General features: G+C 42.6%; 1 long non-coding RNA gene across 1 annotated transcript in view; it reads left to right on the top strand.

Annotated features, from left to right (window-relative positions):
• LOC123464910 overlaps positions 1 to 13676 on the top strand; it is a 116975-nt gene that overhangs the window by 86503 nt on the left and 16796 nt on the right. Inside the window, exon 3 of the long non-coding RNA XR_006640014.1 lies at positions 9176 to 9260. This is a non-coding gene — a long non-coding RNA (uncharacterized LOC123464910). The remainder of the gene's footprint in view (positions 1 to 9175; positions 9261 to 13676) is intronic.

Raw genomic sequence — 13676 nt, 5'->3', positions numbered from 1 at the left:
TGTTGTGTTAGTTTCTCCTATACAGCAAAGTGAATCAGCTATATGTATACATACATCCCCTCACCCTGGACCTCCCCCTGGCCCTTCCACCCCACCCTTCTGGGTGATCACAGAGCCCTGAGCTGAACTCCTTGTGTTACACAGCAGCTTCCCACTCGCTGTCTACTTCACACATGGTAGTATCAAAGTAGATTGATATGTATCAATCCCGATCTCCCCACTCATCCCCCCTCCCCCTCCCAACCAGTGTTCTCACCTGTGTTCTCTACATGTGTCTCTATTCCTGCCCTGCAAATATGGGTTCATCTGTGCTATTTTTTTAGATTACATATGTATATATTAATATACAATATTTGTTTTCTGACTTACTTAACTCTGTATGACAGACTCTAGATCCATCTCAGTTAGTTCAGTTGAGTCGCAGTCAGGTCAGTTCAGTTCAGTTGCTGAGTCATGTCCGACTCTTTGCGACCCCAGGAATCACAGCACGCCAGGCCTCCCTGTCCATCACCAACTCCAGGAGCTTACTCAAACTCATGTCCATTGAGTCAGTGATGCCATTCAACCATCTCATCCTCTGTCGTCCCCTTCTCCTCCTGCCTTCAATCTTTCCCAGCATCAGGGTCTTTTCCAATGAGTGAGTTCTTTGCATCAGTGGCCAAAGTGTTGGAGTTTCAGCTTCAGCATCAGTCCTTCCAATGAACATTCAGGACTGATTTCCTTTAGGATAGACTGGTTGGATCTCCTTGCAGTCCAAGGGACTCTCAAGAGTCTTCTCCAACACCACAGTTCAAAAGCATCAATTCTTCAGCAGCAGCTTTCTTTACAGTCCAACTCTCACATCCATACATGACTACTGGAAAAACCATAGCTTTGACTAGACGAACCTTTGTTGGCAAAGTAATGTCTCTGCTTTTTAATATGTTGGGTAGGTTGGTCATAACTTTTCTTCCAAGGAGCAAGCGTCATTTAATTTCATGGCTGAAGTCACCATCTGCAGTGATTTTGGAGTCCCCCAAAATGAAGTCTGTCACTGTTTCCATTGTTTCCCCATCTATTTGCCATGAATTGGTGGGACCAGATGCCATGATCTTAGTTTTCTGAATGTTGAGTTTTAAGCCAATATTTTCACTTTCCTCTTTCACTTTTTTCAAGAGGCTCTTTAGTTCTTCTTCGCTTTGAGCCATAAGGATGGTGTATCTGAGTTTATTGCATATATGAGGTTATTGATATTTCTGCATATCTGCGGTTATTGATATTGCTCTGCCTATCTGAAGTTACTGATATTTCTCCTGGAAATCTTGATTCCAGCTTGTGCTTCTTCCAGCCCAGTTTTTCTCATGATATAGTCTGCATATAAGTTAAATAAGCAGGGTGACAATATACAACCTTGACATACTCCTTTTCCTAATTGTAACCAGTCTGTTGTTTCATGTCCAGTTCTAATGGTTGCTTCTTGACCAGCATACAGATTTCTCAGGAGGCAGGTCATGTGGTCTGGTATTCCCATATCTCTTTAAGAATTTTCCACAGTTCGTTGTGATCCACACAGTCAAAGCATTTGGCATAGTCAAAAAAGCCAAAGTAGATGTTTTTCTGGAAGTCTCTTGCTTTTATGATTATCCAGTGTATGCTGGCAATTTGATCTCCTGTTCCTCTGCCTTTTCTAAAGCCAACTTGAATATATGAATGTTCACAGTTTACATACTGTTGAAGCCTGGCTTGGAGAATTTTGAGCATTACTTTGCAGCATGTGAGATGAGTACAATTATGCAATAGTTTGAACATTTTTTGGCATTGCCTTTCTTTGGGATTGGAATAAAAACTGACCTTTTTCCAGTCCTGTTGCCACTGCTGAGTTTTCCAAATTTGCTGATATATTGAGTGCAGCACTTTTGTAGCATTATCTTTTAGGATTTGAAATAGCTCAACTGTAATTCCATCACCTCTACTAGCTTTGTTTGTAGTAATGCTTCCTGAGGCCCATTTGACTTCACATTCCAGGATGTCTGGCTCTAGGTGAGTGATCACATCATCATGGTTATCTGGGTCATGATGATATTTTTTTGTATATAGGTCCATCTACGTCTCTACAAATGACCCAGTTTTGTTTCATTTTATGTACAATATCCCATTATATGTATGTGCCACATCTTCTCTATCCATTCATTTGTTGATAGACATTTAGGTTGCTTCCTTGATGTAATTAGGTTATGATTGGCTATCATAAATAGTGAGACAAAGAACATTGGAGTACATATGTCTTTTTGAATTATGATTGTCTTGGAATGTATATCCAGTAGTGGGATTGCTGGATCATATGCATCTTTTTTGTTATTAGTGTGTAGCCTTTGTTGTTGCTGTTTAGTCACTAAATCATGTCTGACTCTTTCGCAACCCCATAACTGGCCCACCAAGCTCCGCTTTCCATGGGTTTTCCCAGGCAAGAATACTGAATGGGTTGCCATTTTGTTTTTCAGGGGACTTCCCAAGCTAGGAATCGAACCTACATCTACTGCATTGCAGGCAGATTCTTTACCACTGAGCCACCTGGGAAGCCTTTAGAGTCTGGATTTCTTTGCTTAGCTTGGTGTTTTTGAAATTCATCTATGTTAATACATATAACAGTATTTCATTTTTTTCTGACTGATATTATCACAGTTTTGTGTCTGTTCCCAAAGGGATTGGGTTAATTTCAGGTTTGTATCATGAATAAAACTCTTAAATATCCTTGCACAGATTTTTTTGTGGACTTGTTTCCATTACTCTTGGGTGCATAACTAGGAGTGGGATTTCTGGTTCATCTAGCAAGTATATGTTTGACCAAACCCTTTCCAAAGTGTCTGTTCCACTTCAAGCTCCCACCAGCAAATGGATAAGGGATCTAGTTGCCTCTGCCTTCTTCCCAGAACTTGGTATTGGCAGGTTTCTTTTCTTAAAGTCATTCCAGTTGATACAAAGTGGAGTCTCACTGGGGTTTTAATTTGCAGTTTCTTAAAGGCTAATGATGCTGAACATTTTTATTGACTATTTATATCTTCTTTGGAGAAATGTCAATTCAAATCCTTCTCGCCTCTTTCCTTGATCCTTCTCATCTTTTTCTCCATTTTATGATTTGTCCACTGTGATGAAAATCTATATCCTTTTATTTCATGCTTTGGTTAAGGGCTCTCCCTTTCTTCAATGCTGGATATAGGGGAAATGGGATGTAACTAGGAAGCTTGTTTTTAATCATGTCTGTGAGTGTATACTTTTGTGTAAAGCCCTATCAGTTTGGGGAAGGAAAAAACCTGCCTCTAGCTCCATTTCCATAACTAGGAATTTCTTTCTAAATCAGACCATCCTTGTAAAGATGACTTATTTCATGATATTCTGCAAGCATGTAAAAATCATGCAGAGCTCAGGAGGCTGTACTCTAGAGAGAAATGAGCCAAATGTAAAATATACATGTGCTAATAGCTCTGCAACTGACTTGGCCCACATTTATGAAATGATGGCTCTTCATGTCTGGTCCATCAACTGACTGAGTTTAAATTCTGATTAACCCAGACATGGAGAAATTATGTTCATCTTGAATACAGATGGCAAATGTGCTTATGACTTGTGGTACTTGACTGCATTGCCATTCTAGTAAAGTTGCTTACAGCTGTCAACTGAGTAATGTTGTGTTTCATGTATGGGAGAGACGAAAAATATCTGGGACGTGAAGAATTTATTTAGAGTATAAGTTCTTTTTGCCATTGCTAATATCTAACCAGAGGACTCTATAGCCATGATATAGTTGGTCCATTAATTGTGCCCATCTAAGAAACTAAATCACAATGATGCACAATTTCTATGAATTATTGTTTCACTCTTGGTTACTTGCATTGCAAAATGCTCTGAACTAGGGCCTAGGTCAAAGAATAGTATATATGGCAGGCCTAGCCCAGCTGGGAAGAGCCCATACCATTAATTCATTTATTTACTCAGTGAATATTTATTAAAAGCCTGCATTGTGCCAGAAGCCCTGCCTGGTGCTGGAAAGATAGCAGCGAGGGTAATTGACTTTACAGAAACAAAGCTTTGCCTTCTGTTTGGATCAGAAGGTGTTAGAGGAACCATTAATACAAATTTGGTAAAAGCAGGGGCTTCAAGATGAGCAAAGTGAACTGCTTTCTCTCTCCTCAGAATATTGATGTATTGTATAGAGCTGCTCTGTCCAATATGGTAGCGATTTGCCATGTGTAGTTCTTCAAATTTAAATGAATTAAAATTAAATAATATTTAAAGCTCACTTTGTCAGTCATCTTAGCTTTATTATAAATATTCAGTAAGTCACATGTGTCTAGTGACTACTGTATTGGCTAGCACAAATAGAGGACATTTCTATCATCACAGAAAATTCTATCGATCAGCTCTGATATAGAAGATGCAATGAAACAAACTAGTGACTTCATTTACAGTTTGATTAACATCAGGCACAATTTATGAGTTAACACTATTTCCTATAATGGGCCCATTTATGAGGACCAGAAATGTTCTTAAACAGGCTTTACAAACTTTGAAGTTACAAAAAGACAGATTTTGCAGTTAACTTAAGAAGTTGTCACATTCTATGTCCTCGTTTTCTTTATACTGAATGTTGGAAAAGATAGTGAAGCAATGCAAAACTATTAGTATGGACTATGGTGGGTATTACTGATTCTTCACCAAAATCTATTGTCATCTTTTTTTTTTAACTGTGAGACTATAATGGTACCTGGCTGACCATCTACACTGTGTGCCTACCCTCCTGTAGAGCTGGGTGTAGTGACTGGCTTCTCAAAAATGGAGTGTAGACAGAAGTGACATCACTTCTGAACAGAGCCTTTCAATGGGCTCATATGCTTCCTTCATACTCCTTGTTCTTTGCTGCAAGCTGCCTTCTGTACCATGGCCTTCAGGGTGCAGAAAAGAATGCCACCCTGAGTAGGGCATGGTGGGAAAGCGTGAGAAGGAGCCCAAGTCTTTAAGACTGTGTGTAGTCAAGCGGTCCGATAACCTGGAAGTCCAACTGGAAGATTCCACTTTATTTGACTCAATGCCTTTTGAGATATGTTTGTTACAGCAACTGTTATTACCCTAACTTACCTTAAAGCAGATACAGACTTAATTTTTCTTGGAAATATTTTTTCATCCTTAGGTGTCAGTAACAACCACATTGCCATGAAAAAACAAAAAATAAATACATACCACTTTCCCTGAATAAACATAACTTTTATCCACAGTGAAATTGCTTCTTACATTATAAGGCTCTGGTCTTAGGTTGCATTTCCTAGAAGCAAAGCCAAAGTTGGGGATTCTCTTGCATTTCACTGAATGAGGACTCTCAAGAGAAATGTATAAAGCATTGAGGGAAGCAAAATAGGGAAGAGGAAAGAGCCAAAAAGATGCAGACTCAGCCAGATGCTAACTTAAGCTTGGTTCCACAGAGAGCTCTACAGTGTAAATCTTGTCAGTTTCTCGAGCCTCTCTATTGGTCAGTCACTGGCTGGTGGACCCTCCCAGGCAGGTCTAGGGCGGCAGGCTCATACTCAATGAGGGAAAACCTGTAGAGAGAAGGACAGCTGTGAACTGAGTCAGGCCAACACTCCCAAAGCTGGGGCATGGGTGCACCAACCCAGGAAGGGCCCCTGAGCAACTGCCCAGTGTCCACTATAGCTCCTTGTCTTTAAAAATGTTAATGTGTGATCAATGGCTCCCCATCAGACAAGACTGTTGGGAGGATTCTCTTCCCAAAGGGAAACTTATAATTTTTATGACTCCTAATTTGGCCCCTAATTTTGTAGAGCAAGTTCTTTCACAGGAAGATGGGCAGTCAGAAAGTTTTGTTTTGGCATAAATACAAGTTTGAACAGTGGTCTGCAGAAGAAGGCATGGGATAATCATGGAAGGAAGGACTAGCTCTCCCTGGGGATACCAGAAGGCTGTTGCTGATGTGAGCAAGAGATATGAGAGCAATATTATATGATGTTATAGAATTTGAATTCTGGGGCCAGATGACCTCTGCTTGAATCACAGTTCTGTCCCTAACATGCTATGTGTCACTGAGTGAGTAACCTGACCCGTGTGTGACTTAGTTTCTTTTGTAAAATGGAGATAATGATGGACAACAAAATAGATAAGAGCTGTTGAGAGGATTATACTCCAGTGTGTAAAGGTCTTTGAATGCTGCCTAGAACACAGTCAGTTGCATGTAAGGGAGACTCTGTTAGGAGAGCTAGAGAGGCCAAACGTCCCACGCACAGAGTAGGGGAAGGTAAGATTTAAGCAAGCCCTGGGCCTCTGGAGGCAGGCATTCTAGGACTGAAACCCTGCTCCACTGCCGTGTGACCATGGGCAAACTATCAGAAGGTAAATTCTTTCTGCCTCAGGTTCCTTATTCTTAAACTTGGAATAATGATAGGATTTTTCTCTTAAAAGTATGGCGAAAATTAAATAAAACAATAATTGTAGAATTCTTAAAACAATTGCTAGTTTATAACATACTTTAAATAAATGTTGCTATTATATTGTTATTATTATCCCATGGGAAAATGTAGGGGAACTTTATCAGAGAACAGAGAAAAGTTCACAGGGACAGGTTTATCGCTTATATACAGATGTGAGTGTGAGACTCTAAAAGATAATTAGAAGATGAGATGGAAATTCTTCCTGTGTAAAGCTAAGGTGCTATAACTTGGTCCCATAGGCATCATAAACCCATTGGACATTAAATATGTTTTCCCAAGTTTCTTTCAGAATAAGAAAACAGTACTGGCTAGCTATTGCTGCATAACAAATGATCCCATAACTTAGTGCATTAAGACAAGTATTCATTTAGTTCCTGATTGTGTAGAATGGAAGTTTGCACTGGGATTGGCTGAGAGACTCTTTAGGTCTCATCAGGCTCCTTTATGATTCTGTGTTTGTTTTCTGCTCAGCTAATCAGCTCTGGATCCAGAGGTGGATGGGTGTTGGTTTGGGCACCCTCGTTCTCTTCCATGTGGTCTCTCATGGAAAGAGCATGTTCTCATGCCAGAGGCAGGGTTCCAGTAGCAAGTATATACCAGCTCCCATGGCCTGTGCTTGGAACTGCGCAGCATCACTTCTGATGAATTTTATTGGCCAGTGTGAACTCATGGTAGAGCAGAGTCACTGTTGGTGGGCATAGTTACAGAGGAATGAGGATGGATACAGGAAAGCCATTAATTGGGACTATCAATGAAAACAGTCTTGCAAATTCTCCGAGGGTCACTTCCTTATGAAAATGGGCAGAGGCAGTAACTGGAACATTGCTATTCTCTTTCAAGTGCTCAGCATTCGTAGGGTCCTGGCTTGGCCTTGCCTTTTCTCCTTGTAAGCCCCCAGCCTCTCTTCCGTACATTTCAAAGATTGGTAGTTGGTGCCAGGAAGAGATCCTGCTGGGGAGAAACCTGTATCACAGAGGGTAGAGAGACCTTATCATTCCACACGTGATTTAAGCAGAGGAATATGATACTGAGACAAGGAGGATCCATTGTTAAAAAGAAAGGGAAATTTTTTATGAGAACAAAAAGGAAATTTTGAGAACAAAAGGAAATTTAATATGAGGACAAAACTTTTTGAAAAAAAAAAAATTAATGGCAACCCACTCCAGTACTCTTGCCTAGAAAAGCCCATGGACAGGGGAGCCTGGTAGGCTGCGCTCCATGGGGTCGCTAGGGGTCGGACATGACTGAGTGAATTTTCTTTCACTTTTCACTTCCATGCATTGGAGAAGGAAATGGCAACCCACTCCAGTGTTCTTGCCTGGAGAATCCCGGGGATGGGGGTGCCTGGTGGGCTGCCATCTCTGGGGCCGCTCAGAGTCAGACATGACTGAAGCAACTTTGCAGCAGCAGCAGTCCACCTTTATCTCTTTATTCAGAAAGTTAGAGAATTAGTATGGTCTTTCAGTTTATAGAGCTAAAGAGCTAAACTAGATACTACTGACAAAATGTCATATTAATATATTTGGTAATGTATTTGTAATACAAAGTCATAATATGTAAACTGTACATTAAGCCATATGTGTTTGATGTAATTTAAAACTGGGTTAATTTTCTTGTAACTAACTTGAATATATAGAGAGACTGTATATTTTATTGAGGACCCCTACTCTGTAAGAGGGGCTTCCTTGGTAGCTCAGCTGGTAAAGAATCTGCTTGCAATGCAGGAGACCTGGGTTCCATTCCTGGGTTGGGAAGATCTCCTGGAGAAGGGAAAGGCTACCCTCTCCAGTATGCTTGCCTTGAGAATTCCATGGATGTAGGAGCCTGGCAGGCTACAGTCCACAGGGTCTCAAAGAGTCGGACACAACTGAGCAACTTTCACTTTCATTTTCTCTTCTCTATAAGAAGAGAATCAACTGAAGATCACAGATTAATTTAAAAAAAAATCAATGGCTATGTCGTACTGATACCGAATTGGGGGAACAAAATAGGTTTTGAATCCAAGCTTTGCTGACATCCCTTGAGTTTCTTGCCTAAATTCTTTGAACAACAATTTACTTGCTTGTTACCTGGAGGAGTTTCTAGCACAGGATTGTTGCTTTTAATACATTGCCTGGAATTGCCTATACCCTTAGTAGGAAATCATCCCTTCATCATTCAATCATGAAAAGGAATTCAGTTTAATTTTATCTTTAAAGGGATGAATAGAAAAAATTGTAACATTTTTTCCTTTGAATATTCGATTCTGATCAGTGCATTCAATGTCATTGGGCAATGTCTTGGTTTGGGTTGGCCTAGAAGCTGATCCAGAGATAAGAATTGGAGTGCAGCTGGTTAACCTAGGAAGGGAGCCCAGGAAACATTGGAAGGATATGAAGTAGGGTAAAGAAAGTAGCTAATAGGAGGTGCAGTACCAAGCTAGTACCAAGCTGTATCAGTTGTAGGCACATGGGGCTTAATCTTGCCTGGGGAGTCGGAGAGGCAGGAGCACCGTATATGATGCCCACCTGTGAGGTGAGGGAGCTGGGGCATTTATACCTCCATTGCCATGACCCTGCGTAGCAGAGGGGACTCCTGCAACCAGAGGAAAACCTCAGTGATATGTGTGGAAGTGGTAACTCAGTGAATGTCAATTTTGCCTTGCCACACGTGTTCCAGGCTCAATCCTGATTTTTGAGATTATGTGTGTTTTTTTTGTCTAGCTGCTCAAATCCCTTTATGGAATATGAAACAGCATATAAACCAGAAAAATTGGAGCAACTGTGAGTAACTGTGACTTCTGTGATGGTGAGTGTGTGCTTGAGCCCAGCATTGTTTTAGTTTTGGTGGTCCAAAAAACCAGCCCAAAGCTGAGGAATGCAGGGCCTCCCCAGACTCTAGTCTGAAAATGTACCATTTAGGTCTTTAAGGATGTTGCCAGGTCTGGTCTCTGATTGACATCTTTCTACTTAAACTGCCTTCTGTAAATACCTTCTCTGCTTCCTCTCCTCTTAACAACAAAACCAAAACAAGATCCTTCAAAACCTCATGGGAGAAAAAAATCTAGCAATTAGATTTCATAGTAATAAGAGCCAAAAAAAAAAAAAAAAAACAAAAAACAAAAAACAAAACACTGGTGGGTGCTGAAAAACACAACAAAATGCAAAAAACCCAGAGCTGATTGGAAAGCTATTTAAAACCCACATGGACTATTCAGAAGAGGGTAGCCATAGTAACACGCCCAGGGAATGATGCTCCAAGTAACACAGCCAGGGAATGATGCCTCCAAGCTGGAGGAGGAAGGATTGGGCTGTTGAGGGCAGGGCTTTCACGGGTGGGGGGCTCTCCCAGCGCAGATCACCACTGAGCCTGCAAAGGAGCAGCCGATCAGAAGCCTCCAATCGCCTCCAAGAACATAGAGGTTTATCTATATTTTTGGCAACTTCCTTTTGGATTCCAAAGTTGGCTCCTTAAGGAATGACTTAAGTAGAAGCATATTTAAAAAACAAAATGTTTGATAAAACTTAACACTCTGGGGGATAAAAACAACAACAACAAAAAACCATAACCAAAAACCCAGAAGACCGTATGGAAACTGTGGGCGGGAGCTGCGTTCGTGCCTTTCCAAGCGGCTCCTCGGGGGTTAGGCTCTCTGCACGTCTATAGATAGATAGTCGCATTCAGTCACTGAAACCGCAAGGCAGCCCGTGAGGATTTGTGGAAGGTTACTGGTGCCTGCCCGGTGCCCCGCTGTTCAGCCCCTGCACCAGCTGCTGCGAAAGTGGAAAGCTAATGACTCACAGCTGCTTCCTATTCAGAGCTCTGCCCTTGGTCCGCAGGCAGCGCTCTCAGCAAATGCCGGGGAAGCTGTGCCTTCGTTACAGCCCCAAGCCCACGACGGATTGATACCGCGGGACAAAATCCTGGCCCCTAGACTCAATTTACGACATAACTCTGGCTCCCTTCAAGCTTCCCCAAGGACTCAGCCTTAAGCCAGACACCAGAGGAGACCATGTCCTTGCTCGGCTTCTCCTTCTCTTCCATTTCCCTCACTTTCTCAGAAGCTTTTTTTCCCGAGATCATCCTCTCAATAATACACTTGCAATATACTCTTTTCAGGATCAGCTTCTGGGGAGCCTATTCCAAAACAGACACCAGGAGAATAGCTCTGGAATAGGTATGACCTTGCCCACCTTCAAGGTTATGACAGTGGTAAAGAACCCACCTGCCAATGCAGGAGACCTAAGAGACCTGGCTTCGATCCCTGGGTCAGGAAGATCCCCTGGAGGAGGGCATGGCAACCCAGTCCAGTATTCTTGGTGGAGAATCCCATGGACTGAGGAGCAGGGCAGGCTACAGTCCATAGGTTGCAAAGAGTCAGACACGACTGAAACGACTTAGCACACACACAACCATGCACCCACCTTCAAGACCTGGTCCATGACTGGGGAGCTGTGGGGCTGTGGGCAAGTGTCTGGACCTCTCAGGAATGCTGCTACACAGTAGCAAAGTTGGGCTAGATCATTCATTGTTCTTGTTTGTTTTTTCAGAACCCATATGGCCTCTAGTTCCTCCCTCACCTTATTCTTCTCCCCCTCCCCTTACAGGTTTCTCCTGAGACCACTCCATCAATACATCACTTGCAAGAACCCCAACATGAAACTTTGTTTCTAGGGAATCTCTCATAGAAAGCAATAGTTGGAGAGAAAGGCACACGCTAATAGTTGAAGGGAAAATGCATTCCTTGTAGCCCAGTGATGTTATTGTTTAATTGCTCAATTGTGTCTAACTCTTTGCGGCCCCATGGACTGTAGCCCGCCAGGTTCCTCTCTCCATGAGATTTCCTAAGCGAGAATATTGGAGTGGGGTGCCATTTCCTTCTCCAGGGGATCTTCCTGACCCAGGGTTCAAACCTGTGTCTCCTGCACTGGCAGGTGAATTCTTTACCACTGAGCCATCAGGGCAAAATGGGAGCTACCAAAATCTGGGAGGGGTTGACTTCCATCCTCCATCCTGCAACCAAGGAAAGTCCCCTTTCATGGGATCTTTACATTGAATTTCCACAGGATTTCTGGTGAGAGTTCTTGGAAGCCGATTTCTGAAATCTGTTGGATCAGATCTCTAAAGTTGGGTCTAACACAATTCCTGGAGAGCTTTCTCTACTACCAACTGAATAATTGTGCTCAAGATTTCTTGGGATATGAGAATGGATGGGGACAGGCCACATATCAAAGAAAACATGGTTGGCTGGGAAGGCCTTGGGCATCACTAAGAAACACTTCAGAACATTCCTCTAGGAGAAAGAATATTTTCATCCTTTAGCTTTCCAAACTCTGCCACTTTGTGGCTGTTTCCCTGAAAAACTTGGACTTTTTATGCCAGAGTAGTTGCTGTTATTGGCATGCCTAGATCTCCTTTCCTGGATTTGGGCATCCATCCTCCAGTGGTCCTTAGCTGACGAGAGCCTCAACTGTGAAGAGGCTTCTCCCCTAGTCTCCAGAACCCACCCACCATAAGTCAGTGGGAATCGTGGCTGATGGCTGAATGATGTTGGAATTTTCAAGCCTACACCCTTGCTTTGAGTCAGACCACACTGCTGTGAGAGGCAAAATTCACACTCCAGAGCTCCCCATAGGCTCATGTTGTGTCTAGACTTCAGCTGAGACCACATTCTTATCAGCTTCTTTTCCCTGCTCCATCCCACTTCCTGCTCTCTGTGGTTCCTCCTGGTTTCTCTTGGAAGCACTATGTCAACAAATCATTTGTAAAGTTACTCCTAGGTGGGGTCTTCCTTGGTGGCTCAGCTGGTAAAGAATCTGCCTACAATGCAAGAGACCTAGGTTCAATTCCTGGGTCAGAAAGATCTCCTGGAGAAGGGAATGCCAACCCACTCCAGTATTTTTGCCTGGGCAATCCCATGAACAGAGGAGCCTGGCAGGCTACGGGCCATGGGGTTGCAAAGAGTCAGACATGACTGAGCAACTAAACACTAGCACTCCTAGGTGAATACAGATCAAAACTAGAATGAGATATCACCTCACACCAGTCAGAATGACCATTATCAAAATGTCTACAAACAATAAATGCTGGAGAGGATATGGAGAAAAGAGAATCCTCCTGCACTTTTCAGATCAGATCAGTCGCTCAGTCGGGTCCGACTCTTTGTGACCCCATGAATTGCAGCACGCCAGTCCTCCCTGTCCATCACCAACTCCCGGAGTTCACTGAGACTCACATCCATCGAGTCAGTGATGCCATCCAGCCATCTCATCCTCTGTCATCCCCTTCTCTTGCCCCCAGTCCCTCCCAGCATCAGAGTCTTTTCCAGTGAGTCAACTCTTCGCATGAGGTGGCCAAAGTACTGGAGTTTCAGCTTTAGCATCATTCCTTCCAAAGAAATCCCAGGGCTGATCTCCTTCAGAATGGACTGGTTGGATCTCCTTGCAGTCCAAGGGACTCTCAAGAGTCTTCTCCAACACCACACTTCAAAAGCATCAATTCTTCGGTGCTCAGCCTTCACAGTCCAACTCTCACATCCATACATGACCACAGGAAAAACCATAGCCTTGACTAGACGGACCTTTGTTGGCAAAGTAATGTCTCTGTTTTTGAATATGCTATCAGGTTGGTTATAACTTTCCTTCCAAGAAGTAAGTGTCTTTTAATTTCATGGCTGCAGTCACCATCTGTAGTGATTTTGGAGCCCAGAAAAATAAAGTCTGACACTGTTTCCACTGTTTCCCCATCTATTTCCCATGAAATGATGGGACCGGATGCCATGATCTTTGTTTTCTGAATGTTGAGCTTTAAGCCAACTTTTTCACTCTCCACTTTCACTTTCATCCAGAGGCTTTTTAGTTCCTCTTCACTTTCTGCCATAAGGGTGGTGTCATCTGCATATCTGAGGTTATTGATATTTCTCCTGGCAATCTTGATTCCAGCTTGTGTTTCTTCCAGTCCAGCATTTCTCATGATGTACTCTGCATATAAGTTAAATAAACAGGGTGACAATATACAGCCTTGATGAACTCCTTTTCCTATTTGGAACCAGTCTGTTGTTCCATGTCCAGTTCTAACTGTTGCTTCCTGACCTGCATACAGATTTCTCAAGAGGCAGGTCAGGTGGTCTGGTATTCCCATCTCTTTCAGAATTTTCCCCAGTTTATTGTGATCCACACAGCCAAAGGCTTTGGCACAGTCAATAAAGCAGAAATAGATGCTTTT

Source organism: Bubalus bubalis, chromosome 14 (genome assembly GCF_019923935.1).
Source record: "Bubalus bubalis isolate 160015118507 breed Murrah chromosome 14, NDDB_SH_1, whole genome shotgun sequence".
In the NCBI taxonomy this organism is placed as follows: domain Eukaryota; kingdom Metazoa; phylum Chordata; class Mammalia; order Artiodactyla; family Bovidae; genus Bubalus; species Bubalus bubalis.
Note: the sequence above shows the minus strand (reverse complement) of the source record. Positions and strands in the feature narration are given on the sequence as shown.